Source organism: Rutidosis leptorrhynchoides, chromosome 6 (assembly GCF_046630445.1).
Source record: "Rutidosis leptorrhynchoides isolate AG116_Rl617_1_P2 chromosome 6, CSIRO_AGI_Rlap_v1, whole genome shotgun sequence".
Taxonomy (NCBI): domain Eukaryota; kingdom Viridiplantae; phylum Streptophyta; class Magnoliopsida; order Asterales; family Asteraceae; genus Rutidosis; species Rutidosis leptorrhynchoides.
The window spans coordinates 440,803,245-440,815,250 of record NC_092338.1 but is presented as its reverse complement, the minus strand read 5'-3'; the positions used below and the strand labels follow the sequence as shown (position 1 = coordinate 440,815,250).

Genomic DNA, 12,006 nt, shown 5'->3' with positions numbered 1-12,006 from the left:
AGAACTTCTAATTCAGAATTTTCAAGACGAGAAAGATGATCAGCGGCGAGATTTTCTGCTCCCTTTTTGTCTCGGATTTCAATATCGAACTCTTGTAAGAGTAAGATCCAACGGATTAATCGTGGTTTGGCATCTTGTTTTGAAAATAGGTATCTAAGAGCATAATGGTCGGTATAGACCACCGTTTTAGCTAGAACGAGATATGAACGAAATTTGTCAAAAGCAAAGACAATAGCAAGGAGTTCTTTTTCAGTAGTTGTGTAATTCGTTTGTGCTCCTTGTAACGTCTTACTAGCATAATAAATAGGTTGAAATCGTTTTTCAATCCTTTGTCCTAAAACGGCTCCCATTGCAAAATCACTTGCATCGCACATGAGTTCAAATGGTAGATTCCAATTTGGAGTTATCATGATCGGCGCATTAGTGAGTTTTCTTTAAGAATATTAAAAGATTTGATGCATTCATCTGAAAAGATGAATGGAGCATCCTTTTCTAGGAGTTTATTCATAGGAGTGGCGATTTTAGAAAAGTCTTTTATGAAACGTCGGTAAAAACCGGCATGCCCTAGAAAACTCCTAACTCCTCTAACATTGGTGGGATGTGGAAGTTTAGCAATTACATCTACTTTAGCTCTATCCACTTTAATTCCTTCCTTTGAAATTTTATGACCAAGAACGATGCCTTCTCTAACCATGAAATGGCATTTCTCCCAATTAAGAACTAGATTTGATTGCTCGCATCTAATAAGCATTCGTTCAAGATTAACTAGACATGTTTCAAAAGTATCACCGAAGATTGAAAAGTCATCCATGAAAACTTCCATGCATTCTTCTATCATGTCGTGAAAAATCGCCATCATACACCTTTGAAAGGTTGCAGGGGCGTTGCAAAGTCCAAATGACATGCGTTTATCAGCAAAAGTACCATAAGGGCACGTGAAGGTGGTTTTCTCTTGGTCCTCGGGTGCGATTGGAATTTGAAAGTATCCAGAGAAACCGTCAAGAAAACAATAGTAACTATTCCCGGCTAACCTTTCCAACATTTGATCAATGAAAGGTAAGGGAAAGTGATCTTTTCTGGTGGCGTCATTTAATTTTCTATAATCAATACAGACACGCCATCCTGTTACAGTCCTAGAAGGAATAAGCTCATTTTTTTCATTTGTGATGACAGTCATGCCACCCTTCTTAGGCACGCATTGAACTGGGCTTACCCATGAACTATCAGAGATTGGATAAATTAAACCTGCATCTAGCAGTTTAATAATTTCTTTCTTAACAACATCTTGCATATTAGGATTTAGTCTTCTTTGGCGTTGCACATAGGTTTTATGGCCTTCTTCCATAAGGATTTTATGTGTGCAATACAAAGGACTTATGCCTTTAATATCAGGAATCTTCCATGCAATAGCTAGTTTATGAGCTTTTAACACAGAAATGAGTTGAGATTTTCATTTTTCGTAAGAGAAGACGATATTATTACAGGTAATTCAGATTCACCATTTAAATAAGCATATTCCAAATGGTTTGGAAGTGGCTTTAACTCTAATTTCAGTGGTTCTTCTATCGCTGATTTGTATCGATATCTGTCTTCCTCTTTTAACATTTGAAGTTCTTCTGTTGTTGGTTCGTATTCATTAGCCATGAGTGTGGCTAACATTTCAGCTTCATCAATTGGTTCAGTTCCTTCTCCTAAAGAACATTCTCAAGTTCCTTGTAATTCTAGAAATTCTTCTAACAATTCTGCATGTGAATCTATAGTTTGAATATAATAACATGTATTATCTGCATATACAGAAAAGGTAACACTCTCGTCCTCTATACCTAGGGTCAGTTTCTTACCGAACACGTCTATTATTGCTTTAGCCGTGTTTAAGAATGGTCTTCCCAATATGAGAGGAACTCGAGAATCTTCTTCCATGTCCAGAATAACAAAATCTACTGGAAATACTAAAGTACCAACTTTAACTAGCATGTTTTCCATTATCCCTTAAGGATATTTTACTGATCGATCGACTAGTTGTATGCTTATTCGTGTTGGTTTTAATTCTCCAAGGTCTAGTTTAGCGTATAGTGAATACGACATTAAATTTATACTAGCACCTAAGTCTGCCAATGCTTCTATTGAACTAAGACTACCCAGAAAACATGGAATTGTGAAACTTCCTGGATCTGAGAGTTTTTCTGGTAGCTTATTCAACAGCACTGCAGAACAATTAGCATTCATTGTAACAGCCGAAAGTTTTCCATTTTCTTTCTATTTGTGATTAGATCTTTCAAGAATTTAGCGTATCATGGCATTCCTGAAATCACATCAATGAAAGGAAGATTGACCTTTATTTGTTTAAACATATCCAAGAATTTGGATTGCTCGGCTTCAAGTCTTTCTTTTCTCATTTTACTTGGGTAAGGAAGTGGTGGTTGGTATGGTTTAACATAAGGTTTTACCTTAACTGTATTATCTTCATTAACCTTTTCAATTACCGGTTCTGTTTCCTTTTCTTAATCAGATTGTGGTGCCTGTGTAGTAGGAATAGAGTCATCAGAATTTACAACATTTCAGGTGGTTTAAGTGTAATACCACTTCTCGTGGTAATGGCTTTAGCTGTTTCATTCCGGGGGTTAGCATTTGTATCGCTAGGTAGACTCCCTGGTTTTCTTTCACCTATCAACCTTGCTAGGTTGCTTACTTCTTGTTCCAGATTTTGAATAGAAGCTTGTTGATTTCTAAATACTTGAGCATTTTGTTCATTGGTTTGTTTCTGAGATGTGAAAAACTGCGTTTGAGATTCAAACATCATATCTTCTAAATTTGGCCTTTTATCATCGGTTTGGGGTGGTTTATTTGGAAAAATAGGTCTTTGCTGGTTGTAAGTATTATTAGATACTTGTTGATTGTTAGGACCTTGTTGGTTGTTGTATGGAACATTTCGGTTATAATTCTGATTTTGATTGTAGTTTGGTCTTGGCGGTTGATAATTATTCTGATAATTATTTCCAGGCCTTTGGTTCATGTATGAAACATTCTCTCTTTGTTCCATTGTTTGTTCAATACTGAGACAATCTTTTGTCAAATGTGGTCCTCCACACTGCTCACAACTAATTCGTATTGAGTGAATATCTTTAGTCTTCTTTTCCATTCGTCTCTCGAAAGCATCTATCTTTGCTGAAATGGAATCAAAGTCAAGGCTAGAATCGGCTCTAGGCGCTTTAGATGATCTAACGATGTCTTTTTCTTGATGCCACTCATGTGAGTAGGAAGCAGTGTTATCAATAATTTTGTAAGCTTCAGTTGCGGTTTTCTTCATAATGGAACCACCAGCTGCTATGTCGATGTCTTTTCGTGTAGTAATATCACATCCTTGGTAGAATATTTGTACTATTTGATAAGTGTCTAAACCATGTTGAGGACATCCTCTCAACAACTTTCCAAATCTTGTCCACGCTTCATATAAAGTTTCATTTGACTTTTGTGTGAACGTAACAATTTCTCCTTGAAGTCTCACGGCTTTAGATGCCGGAAAGAATTGTTTAAGAAAATTTTCAACTAAAACATCCCATGTATCAATCGCCCCTTCAGGTAACGATTCTAACCAATCTTTGGCTTCTCCCTTTAAAGTCCAGGGAAATAACATGAGATAGATCTGTTCATCCTCAACTTCTCTGATCTTAAATAGAGTACAAATCCTATTAAAGGTTCGAAGATGTTCGTTTGGATCTTCCTTCGGCGCACCACTAAATTGGCATTGATTAGTTACCATGTGTAGGATTTGTCCTTTGATTTCATAATCTAGTGCATTAATGTCTGGTTGAGTAATTGCGTGACCTTGGCCAGTGCGTTTAGCCCTCATTCGGTATTCCATACTTAGAGGTTCCAGATTTTCCATGATTGAATTTGTTGAATCTGAATCACTAGAGGATTCTGATTTAATGATTTCTTCCTCGATAATCTCTGGATGAGTAATTTGTAGTTCAGGAGGAAAGATTAGTGGTTCAGGATCTCTGAATTGTCCCTGAATATCCTCCGGATTCTCAATTGTGAGGTCGGGTTCAAAAAATGGATTATCGGAAATTTGAATTGGAGTACTTGGTCGACTGGATGATGATTCTAAGGAAAAATCAACGGCGACAATATTGGCTAGATGTCTTGATCGAGTTACAGGTGGTGAACGTATAAAAGGTGGTGAACGTTTTGCTCGGTGCATTCACTGAATATCCTATTAGTTATAAAAATAAAAATTATATAAGTTATCAAATTAATAGACTTTTATGATTTTGCCCACGTTTCGAATAGCCAATAGATGCAGCAGGTAGCCAGGACCCTTTAAATCAGAAGCCCACAACTCGCCACTAACAAATCCAACTATTACTACGAACTAGAAAATTTTGAATGTCTATCAATTTAACCGCTTAAAATAATTTTTCGTCGAAATTTTAAAGAAAATAAAGAAAATTCTATGTCCTAAAGAACTAGAGCGTCGAGAAATAAGAAAGAAAAAGAGTGCGTCGAAAAATATCGAAAAATAAAAGGTCGAAAAATAAGCGTCGAAAAATAATAAAATGCAGCGTCGAAACTTAAAAGTCTAAAGCCTAAATATTAAAAGTTGCGTCTAAAGGAAATAAAACTTAAAGGAATTCTATATCCAAAACGGCAATAACTTAATTAGGCAATAAAATCTATTAAATATTAAAGCGATAAGCGACGTTGTAAAATTCTAAAGCGTCTAAATCTTAATCTAAAGAAAAAGCACTTAAGGGATTTTACGGCAAAGCCTAAAAATTTAGAAATATAAAATAACTACGGCAAAAGCTAAGTTTAACTAATTACGAACGATAAAAATAAACTACGTACTAAATAATAAAAAGATACAAAAATGATAAAAATTACTAATTTTTATAAAAATATTATTTTATATTATTATTTTATAAAAGTGTTAAGTTTATAATTTAATAAAACAAATTAAAACTTAAAAATACAAATTAAATAAAAACTAAACTAAATTATTATTAAAATAAACCCTAATTAGGTAATTAATTAATAATAATTATTATTAAGTAACCCTAATTCAATGGTCAAAGGTACCAGACCTCTCGCATCAACTCATGCGATCGCATGAGTTGAATGTGGTAATTCCATGTGGTCGCATGGATTCGGTTTCCAGGCCAAGTAGTTGGGCTGCTACAGTTTCGGGCCCGAATACTTCTTTTATTTATTTATTATTTTTTTAGAATTTAATTTTCTGTTTTTAATTTAAAAATAATAATATGTAATAAAAACTTATATAAAAAAAATTACTTATTAATCTTAATTTTTAACAAACGAAAAATAAAAATATAAACTTTTTAATTTAAATACTTAAAAATATAGAAATAACTATTTTTTTATGTTTTTATATTTTTAAATTTATATAATTTTTTACAAAAATGGATTAAAAACTTAATATATATTTTTTTGTATCGTTTCTCTCATTTTCCCGGCAGCGGCACCAAAAATACTTGATGTTATGCGAGGTGTATACGAAATAGTTATATTTTTACTACGAAATACTATTAAATACGATACAATTTTACACAAGTTATTTATTTATTTATAGAGTGGATATACCTAAACCTTGCTACAACACTATAGGTAGTGTACCTAATCGTTAAGTAGTGTAGTTTTTAGTAAGTCCGGTTCGTTCCGCAGGGAGCTAGCCAAGTTTAACGCTATATTTTTAAACTATATTTGTGTGTGTATATATATATATATATATATATATATATATATATATATATATATATATATATATATATATATATATATACGGAGTAAGTAATATTATTATTATTATAAAAAGGGGGGTTTTACCGTTTAATGAGCGGTTTGTCGATTTTATGTCTTAAGTCGCAATTAAAACCTAATGTAAAATATTAAATATACAAATGACTTAATTTAAAGCGTAAATTAAATAACGATAATAAAAGTGCGATAATTTAAAGTGCGATAAATAAAATGACGATAAATAAAATTGCGATAATTAAAAAGTACGATAATTAAAAGTGCGATAAGATATAAAATAAAGGAATTATGCTTATTTAAACTTCCGTAATCATGATGTTCGACGTGTTGATTTTAATTTATTACCATGGGTTAATTGTCCTTTGTCCTGAATTATTCGATATGTCTATCTGGTTTTTGTCCATAACAGTCCATCAGTCATAAATATAAAGTGCGAGTGTCCTCGTCAAATTATCCTTATATCCGAAGTTAAATATTCCAACTAATTGGGGACTTAAACTGTAACAAGGTCTTAATACTTTGTTAACAATTACACCAAGTGTCCTTGTATGTAATCCACCCATGTTTTAATGAGTCCATTAACTATTAATCCATTCCCGTGTCCAGTTAAATGAACGATTATTAGTACTTATAAATATCCCTCCCATCGTGTCCGATCGAGTGTATGTGGTCATTTAAAGGTACGTCCAATTGTAAATCTTTATATTAAATTAACGAACTATCATTCAATTAAACAAATATAAAGCCCATTATTAGCCCATAGTCCAATTTCCACAAGTGTCGGTCTTTTATCCAAACCCCAATTATGGTACAAAGCCCAATTACTCCGTCTTAATATTTAGCCCAACATCACGATAACTTCGGCTTAAATAAGCATAATAATAACTTAGCTACGAGACATTAATTTAAAAAGGTTGAACATAACTTACAATGAGTATTAATCGCGTAGTGTTACACGGACAGAATTTCAACTTACAAACTTAAAACATTCGCTAACATAACCTTATTATTATTAAACTTTAATATTAAAATTATAATTAATATAAATATAAATATATATTTAAGAGAGTGAGAGATAGATAATATATATTGTGTACATAATCAGTCGAGCAAACTGCCTTTTTATAGGACTTGGCATGCTACAGTAAGCCATGCAATGGGTTTAAGGCACCCAGGCCATGCGATCGCATGGCCGTCGTTCACTGGTCACAAAGCACAAAAAACGTGGGCTGCTAGTATTTATAATAATATATAATATAATATATATAATTTTATATAATTATATTATATTATATTCTTGTACTCCGTTGACTTGTAATTTTAGCTCCGTTGCGTCGCGCGTTGATAGTTGGTTCATGTCCCGGTTTCGGATTTCCGAACATCCTTGCGTACGATTTAATATCTTGTACTTTGCGTTTTACGGCTTGTACTCTTGTAATTTTTAGACGTTTCTCATCAATAAATTAAACTACTTGGATTGTATTTTGTACTTTTTAGCGTTTTGGTCGTTTGCGTCTGCAAATCGTCGAATCTGTCTTTTGACTTCACCTTTTTTTATTTAAATGAATATCACTTGTAAATAGAACAATTGCAACCAAAAGCTTGTCTTTCTTGAAGGATAATGCTATGAAATATGTGTTCGTATTTAGCATTATCACACCTCAATCGACAGGATGAACCAACCACACTTCATCTATGGAAGAAAAAGATTGATGCATATAGTTATGCACCTGAAAATGCTCATAACCTGGGTAAACGTTTAACACGTATCTGTGCTAGCTCCTTTGGCGTTGTTATTACCGAAAATAACTTTGCAATCCCTTTCCAAAGTAGCCAATTTTGTCACGGCTTCAGCAAATCAATTTCGACTTTTCATTTGAAATAAACTCTACTATAACTTTGATATATAAATTCGCCCTTCGTCATCGTGACCAGGGAACCGTTTATATTCCACCAGATTAGCAGTAAACTTACCTGCAACTTCATTACTCATTGACTTAAGTCTCTCCGAAAAATCATTATATTTGTTCATTAAAACCCTATCACATACTCATCCGCATCTTGTAACAAGAATTGTCATACCAATTATCGAGAATTAGCAATCAGTATTTTGAATCTCGCAGCGTCACTACATCAACAGTTATATGTATACATATAACCTTTATCTCTTAGAATTATGATCTTCCATTCTGAAACTCTGAAAAGCACCCAGTCTACGAATCAATACTTCAAATTTTAAAAATTTCTGATGGAGCATCAAAAACGGTAAACGACCTTAACCATCAGAAGCTTGATGATAAAGAATAGTATGTTGGAAAAATTCAGAAAAGTTGGAACTGAAAAACGAATTGAGCAAACCATGAAGGATGCCGCAGAAAAATCACAAAGGCTAAATCTGCCTTCAATGAATCCAAATGATTCAGTGTCTGCTGAAGTCTGTAACGAAAACCTTGCTCCTGACTCTAAACCTTTACGGACAAATCTTCTTCATCATCTTTTGATATTAGAAATTCTAAGATATCATCGTATCTTTCAATATAAATATCCTCGATATTTCTAAAAATACTTTCATAAGTATTTTTATCTGAAATCATTTATCTCTTCGCGTTAACTGTATTACATCATAAAGGAAACTAGTTTAGTTTCTAAATTCTGAAAAATTCGAACTTAAAATATGAATGATATTGAAGTAGTGTTGGGAACTGAAGCATGAGTTAGTATAATATAATGACACTTGATCAACGTGATTATAATACAGTAAGTCATGCTGAGTTTCTAATGAAACATGATGATTCACAGACCATACCGTCATCATGTGCCATTTTACACGACTCTTACATTTTACCTAATCTCCAAACATATCAAGGACATATCTTCCTGATAGTTCTATCTTTTCTCCTGAATTCTGGTAATTTAACCAATCAGATCATGCTATTACAATTTCCTTCTTAGAACATTAATGAGGATCGTAATTTTCTTACTTTCCGAAGGATCAAATCTTTATAAGATTTTCTCTAAATCTTTTGAATTCCAGAAATCAAATGTGACTACGTCAAGAGTTAAGACGAACCTTTATTTCATTCACTTCACTCCTTTGTGGTAACTTCACTCGTACGTTTCAAGTAATCGAATTGTTTCATTCATATTACTCAAGGATGATAAAACTCTATTTATCAACTCATATTCGTTATGAAAACATACTTATTGTCAACTGTGATGATCTCTATCAAATTTTGGGGACGAAATTTCTTTAACGGATAGGTACTGTGACGACCCAGAAAATTTCGACTAATTTTAAACCAAACTCTCGATACGATTTAATATTTTTGACACGATAAGCAAAGTCTATTAAACCGAGTCTCAAAATTTTTGAACTGTTTCATGAAATCATTTGATCTTTGACCAGTTCCGACGATTCACGAACAACTGTTTGTAAATAGATACATATATATTTAAATATATATATATATATACATATAATAATTTGAAATATTATTTGAAATAATATATGATTTAATTGTAGGAAATAAATATGCAAAATAATATGCGATGTAATAAAAACTATTATGTTATGTATATATATATATATATATATATATATATATATATATATATATATATATATATATATATATATATATATATATATATATATATATATATATATATTACTTGTAAATAGATAATATTATATTTTTTTATTTAAAAAGATATAATTAATATATTTCTTTACTTAATAAAATTTGTTAATTAATATTATATATATATATATATATATATATATATATATATATATATATATATATATATATATATATATATATATATATATAGAGAGAGAGAGAGAGAGAAAGTGTATATTGAATATGAATGATTTCGAGTAGATTTAGTCAACGGTTGTAATACTCGATTGACATTTCATTAGTGTTCATATAGATCTAAAACGAGTTCATGAAGATTTAAAATAAAAGTTAGACTGTAAATCGATTACGGAGATTTTAGATTTGACAAAAATATTTTTACCTTTTTAGTTTAAATTTTAGTACTCCGTACATACTAATTGGAACACAAAATAAATATTAGATGCACCCTTTTGATCAGGTTTCAAACATTTAATGAACAAAATAAATAAATATATTTAAATTAAAAATTTGGGATTTTTAGGAACACTTTTATATATTAACTGTTTAGCAATGGACACACTCCGTGAAAACTGTCGGCACAATTAAACAAACCTTCCGATAGCTTTCCTATTTACATAGTATATCATTTGAATTGAATTATTAGAATGGATCTGTTTCTACTTTTTCATATTCAACATCTCTATATATTTAATTACATACACTAGTATAATGAAGAATCATAAATGCTTGATCACTCTCCTTCTTCTTCGAGAACCCACTTCAACCCGCCACCATCTCCACCCTCTTCGTTTAAAACATCTCCACCACCATTGAACCCTGCGTTTTCTGTTTCTTTCTTATTTGACGATCAAATACCACCATGAATCACTCCACCACCACCCTACAAACCTTCTACTGTTACTAGTGTTAGAATCAATAAAACCAAACAACTTCGAACTGATTACTATTTCAGACCATCATTATCTTCGATCGCTGCTGTTCCTATTCCAGTTCGAGTACCAGTTGCTTGCCGTTCGAGACCAGAAGTGATCGAACCACCACCTGGATCTAATGGTACTGATGTTTCGCGAGGTGTATATAAAATAGCTTATATTTTTACAGGAAATACTATTAAATACGATACAATTTTACACAAGATATTTATTTATTTAGAGAATGGATATACTTAAACCTTGCTACAACACTTATAGGCAGTGTACCTAATCGTACAGTAGTGTAATTTTTAGTAAGTCCGGTTCGTTCCACAGGGAATCCTTTTAAACAAAGCTTAACGCTATATTAGTTTACTTTTATAAAAATACAAATATATATATAAGTAATATTATTATTATAAAGGGGGGTTTTTACCGTTTAATGACTGGTTTGTCGATTTTAAAACTTTAGTCGCAGTTAAAACCAAATGTAAAATAAAAAATAAATACAAGACTTAAATTAAAGCGTAAAGTAAATAACGATAATGAAATTGCGATTAATAAAAATGCGATAAAATAAACTTGCGATAATTAAAAAGTACGATAATTAAAAGTGCAATTAAATACAATAACAATAAAAATTCGATAATTAGAAGTGCAATTAAATATAAAATAAAGGAAATTAAATATGAAATAAAAGAATTATGCTTATTTAAACTTCCGTAATCATGATGTTTGACGTGTTGATTTTAGTTTTATGCCCATGGGTTAATTGTCCTTTGTCCTGAATTATTTAATATGTCCGTCTGGTTTTTGTCCATAACAGTCCATCAGTCATAAATATAAAGTGCGAGTGTCCTCGTCAAATTATCCTTATACCCGAAGTTAAATATTCCAACTAATTGGGGACTTAAACTATAACAAGATTTTAATACTTTGTTTAATAATTACACCAGGATGTCGACTGAGTGTAACCCAAGGTTTTAATATTTTGTTATCAATTATACCAAGTGTCCTTGTACATAATTTCACCCCTGTTTTAATTATTCTAGTGGCTATTAATCCATTCCCGTGTCCGGTTTAATGAACGATTATTCGTACATATAAATACCCCGCCCATCGTGTCCGATCGAGTGTATATGGTAATTTATAGGGACGCCCAATTGTAAATCTTTATATTAACATTAACAAACTATCATTTAGTTAAACAAATATAAAGCCCATTAATACCCCATAGTCTAATTTCCACAAGTGTCGTTCTTTTGTCCAAACCCCAATTATGGTACAAAGCCCAATTACCCAATTTTAGTAATTAGCCCAACATCATGATTACTTCGTTTTAAATAAGCATAATAATAACTTAGCTACGAGACATTAAATTAAAAAGGTTGAACATAACTTACAATGATTAAAAATAGCGTAGTGTTACACGGACAGAATTTCGACTTACACCCTTACAACATTCGCTAACATACCCTTATTATTAGAATTATAATTAAAATTAAAATTAAAATATAAATTATAAATATAAATATATCGTATGAATGGAGAAAAGAGAAAGATAGATGGATATTTTTGGTGCACCAAAGCTCGATTTTTATAGGCATGTGGGCTGGAACTGGGGCTCATGCGATCGCATGGATTTATGCCTTCCAGGCCATGCGATCGCATGG

General features: G+C 31.8%; 1 non-coding gene across 1 annotated transcript; it reads left to right on the top strand.

The window, feature by feature from the left end:
* The first annotated feature begins 3,395 nt into the window (after positions 1-3,395).
* LOC139856662 (small nucleolar RNA R71) lies at positions 3,396-3,502 on the top strand. Its single transcript, XR_011762129.1, has one exon. It is a non-coding gene; the product is annotated as a small nucleolar RNA R71 (small nucleolar RNA).
* The last annotated feature ends 8,504 nt before the right edge of the window (positions 3,503-12,006 follow it).